Below are 5,032 nucleotides of genomic sequence, written 5' to 3' on the forward strand. Positions count from 1 at the left end.
TGAAAACGGCGTTTGCCGCGAGAGTTATGAATGGCCCACTCCAATTTTTTTTTCACAGATGGTTAGGAACATTGTGACGGACATAATATGTAAAAATTACCCGAATCGAAGGTGACGTGTTTTTTGCTATTTAACTTTTTCTGTTTTGTTCAAGGTCAAATGCATTTCAAGGTCACTTCAATTTAATTTTATAATTAAAAATCAAAGCCCTATCAATTGCCTACAAGACCCTGTTAATATCATTTTGATACCAGAAAAGGATCCAGAGTTATAGACATTTAAAAAATTGATGTGTGGCATTTTTGGCTATATTCGATGACCTATATCTCAGCGATACTTTATCAAATTTCGAAAATATTATACATAACTCAGTTTTGAACCATGCCCAGTCTGCCTACAAATTTTCAGAAAAATCGAAGGGGATGACGGATTTCGGTGTTTGATTTGACGTGGAATGCCCCTGTTGTGTGATGGTGAGCCTCTGAGAGTCTGACTGCAAATGCTACCCAACGGCTGTACACTGCCTGCAGAGGTAGTGAGTGATATTGTCCGCGTGTCGTTTCATATATTTGCGTGTATAAATGAATAGGTCATGAATCGAAGTGTAGATCATTGTTATGTAAACGAAACGAACGCGAATGTATTTTGTACTGTTTGTATTATGTTTAGTGGTGCCAATGTCATCTGATGATGCTGGAAGTGCCAGCGAAACGTTATGCAATATAGGCACCATCTTAAACTCATTCTCTGAAACTGGTAAAAAAACTTGTGCGACAGATTGAGTCACTAGAAAAGAAGAGAATTAATCACTTCTATGCTGTCATTTTCAATAATGAAAAATGTCTTCAAGAAAACCTGCTCCCTTCGTTCATATATATATATATATATATATATATATATATATATATATATATATATATATATATATATATGTTACAGGGAGTTTGAGAAATCCGTGAGTTTGCAAACTCCCTAGGGAGTTTGCAAACTCCCTGATCCATCAGTGAGTTTGCAAACTCACTAGGGAGTTTATAAATTCACTAGGGAGTTTGCAAACTCACTGACCGGTCAGGGAGTTCGAGAAATTTCAGAGCGATTGGGCCAAATAAAATCAAGTGTGTAAGATGAGGGTGGCATATGTGCCGTCCGTGATGTTAAAACAAAGGCGACTAGTGGTACGGCCTATATAACCGTCGCACGCTGACAAAAAGCTTACAGATCCTTAATTGTTTTACCGGAAAAAAAAGATACTCGCGGCTATGTATAGGGGAGGCTCGGAGCAAAGTGCTCCTCCGTTCCGTCGTTTCCATCCTCAGGAATCAGGATACTGAAATCCTTCTCCTCCACGCCGAAGCCCCCACTCCGGGCTGGACAGGCACCTTTATCTCATGCGGGCTGCTCCCTTGGAGCGGCATCGCTGCTCCCGAGGGAGTGCACCCCGTAGCCGGGTGCAGAGAGTGCTTGGGGGGCTGGTCGGCCTGTCCATTCGGACGGGCTCAGCCCCGGCGACTCTATAGGGTGTCTGCCCAGACCAATGTCTCCCCCTAATTCCTATCATTCGTCCGGCTCTGAAATGGTCTTGTCAGACCGAAAGGGCCTAACCCAACAAAACAAAAACAAACAAGCAGCGTGCGCCAGTCGCAGCTGGGCTGGCTGCCAGCAGCGCTGGCTCTCGATGACACGTACGTCTATGGCGGAGTGGGAATGGGCGTGAATTGGTGCGTGTGCCTGTACTTTAGCATAAGTGACCAACAGTGAGCTGTTTCTACTTTGATATATTGAGCCTGACTAGCCTGAATAGCCTGAATAGCCACACTTGAGTGGAACGGATCTAATTGGGACGTGAACTAAATAAATGTATGACTAAATAAAGCGGCGGTACATGCATGGATAGATCACTGAGCAGTTTAAAATAAAAAAGGTATTAATGGTGTGCATATGATCTATAAGCTTTTTGTCAGCGTGCGAGGCCCAACAACTAGCCGCCTTTGTTTTAACATCACCGACGGCACGTGTGACACCCACATGCTGCACACTTGGCCCAATCGCTCTGGAATTTCTCAAACTCCCTGACCGGTCAGTGAGTTTGCAAACTCCCTAGTGAATTTGCAAACTCCCTAGTGAGTTTGCAAACTCACTGATGGGTCAGGGAGTTTGCAAACTCACGGATTTCTCAAACTCCCTGTAACATATATATATATATATATATATATATATATATATATATATATATATATATATATATATATATATATATATATATATATATATATATATCCTTAATTGTTATATATCCTCCTGAATCTGTTTGTCAATCATCTCTGCACTGTAGCCATTGCCATTGCCATCATTTTCCGGTATATATATATATATATATATATATATATATATATATATATATATATATATATATATATTTATGTATATATATATATATATATATGTTTCATTGTAGACCAAGGAGTTGTGAGCTTTAGCAAGCTTTCGGTTGGTTCTTTCTATAGTGCGAATCAGTTTTTTGGTACCAGACGGAAGACCAAATATTAGTTGTCCAAAATTGCTCATTAATGAGTCACACAATCGTTAAAATCGGGATGGGGCCCCCAAACAGCACATGAACCAAGAACACCACACAACACTCACCAGAAAACATCTCACAGAAAACACAGACATCATCAAAACAGAACACAACAAATATAGACTCTTCATTGCTGAAGCCTTACTCATTAGACAGCACACACCAACACTCAACAAACAGGTCAACTCATGTGTCACACTAGGCCTGTGGCGCTAATCCGGACGTCAAGAAAGATGTGTCCGTGTGATTAGCCTTGTATGTGACTAGTCTAGTCACCCGTACGTTGCGCGATTTCCTTCTTAGGTGATAGGTATTTTTGTGTATATGTCTAAAAGAAGTGGTCTTACCCCTATTCACGAGACATTTTGTCATGTATTATGTAAAACAACTGCATCTGGTACTGTGTTTTTCGATTCGTGAACGACTTGTTTGATAATGGTTTAGAGACAATAAACCGAAACGTCACTTATTTTTAACGATTTTAACGATTGTGTGACTCATTAATGAGCAATTTTGGACAACTAATATTTGGTCTTCCGTCTGGTACCAAAAAACTGATTCGCACTATAGAAAGAACCAACCGAAAGCTTGCTAAAGCTCACAACTCCTTGGTCTACAATGAAACATGTATCAAAGAAGATATTCTGCCAAAATATACCAATATATATATATATATATATATATATATATATATATATATATATATATATATATATATATATATATATATATATATATATATCTCTTCTTTGAGACAAGTTTGGTTGAATACGATCGCGTATTTGTTTTTTATCACTTTCTTTTGAAGCTTTTCTTTCTTTCTTATCACTTTCCGGTCAGTTTCTGGCAGCTGGTGTAAAGTATCTCCAATGTTCATACATGCATTATATTGATTTACGTTTTGCGACGCGTTTCGAAGTACTCACTTCGTCATCAGGCATTTACACTTTACACTCTCATCACATTTAACACTTACATTATATCTAAGTTACTTCATACATTTTTTTGTTGACCTTAAAACAAATGTGATGTGACCTATGTCAAAATTCAGTGCACGGTTGTTCGAATCTAGTTCGAAAATTCAAACGTGCTGCTTCCATCATGCAACATCTTCATCTACTACCACCGATCTAGCAGATACTAACGTATCAGAATGAGCGAAATGTCTCGTTCACTATACACTGAACGGTCTCCTCCCCACACACACACACACACACACACACACACACACTTCACCATCACCTCCTATCCTGTCAGCGTGATCCGTCCCAGGTGTGTTCGCGCTGATCACACATGGACGGGCAGTGTTCTAGGATGTAGGCGGCCTCGAGGATCCTCAGCTTCCACATGTTGTTCTCCCTGTCCAAGATGCTTGTGTTGTCCACCATGTCCTGTCTTGTGATGCGCTCACCGTGGGCACGCTGGGAGTGTTCAGCTGGACCACCCGCAGACAGATGGTATGAGAGTCGGCGGGACAGGGTCATCGTTGTGCTGCCTATGTAAGACGATGTGTCTCGGAGCTTGCAATCTCCTTTTTGACAATTGTATTTGTAGACAACATGCGTCTCTTGCAGGCAGCTTCTTTTGGGGCGGTTACAGATCACCAAATTGGCTGTTTTGGGGCTCTTGTAGTATACGATCAGTTTGACTTCATGCCCTTCCTTTGGAATCACATTTTTCTTCAAAATTCTCTTCAACACCTTCTCGTCACTCAGGTAGGCCTCATTCATCTGGTTCATGTAGAACAGCTTGTGAACTTGCGACTTGGGTTTGGGCTGGTCTTCACCTGTCATTTCTCTGCCGTTGGTGTGTGACTGTCTCGCTTAGTATTTGTCCAGTGTTGATTTTACTTCGGCATCAATGTCTGTACAGGAGTAGCCGTTGTTTACTAACATTTGCTTGACATGTTGAAGCTCTTGGTGCACTAGCTCCCATGTGCTACAGTGTGTCATGGCTCTGCGCACGTATGTGCGTATCATGCCAGTCTTGTAGCGTTTGGGGCACGCGCTGCGAGCGTTCATGCAACGGCCGATGTCAGTTGGCTTCCTGTACACTTGCGTGACAAACTTGCCTCCTTGTGCTGTGTCCACGTCAACGTCAAGGAAGTGGAGTCTGCTTCTTTCTTCAATCTCGTACGTGAACTTGAGGACGGAGTTGTCTTCGAATGTTTTCTTCACAACTTCTAGAGCTTCAGCGTCTTCAACCTGTAGGCACACATCGTCAACATAGCGCTTGTAGAAAGCAGGCTTGTTGTCCAGCTTGGAGAGCACCTTGTCCTCCACCGCACACATGTATGCATTTGCAAAGAGCACCCCAAGTGGGGACCCCATTGCAGTGTGTGGGGAGGAGACTGTTCAGTGTATAGTGAACGAGACATTTCGTTCATTCTGATACGTTAGTATCTGCTAGATCGGTGGTAGTAGATGAAGATGTTGCATGATGGAAGCAGCACGT

Source organism: Amphibalanus amphitrite, unplaced genomic scaffold, assembly GCF_019059575.1.
Source record: "Amphibalanus amphitrite isolate SeventyFive unplaced genomic scaffold, NRLGWU_Aamphi_draft 000422F_arrow, whole genome shotgun sequence".
In the NCBI taxonomy this organism is placed as follows: Eukaryota; Metazoa; Arthropoda; class Thecostraca; order Balanomorpha; family Balanidae; genus Amphibalanus; species Amphibalanus amphitrite.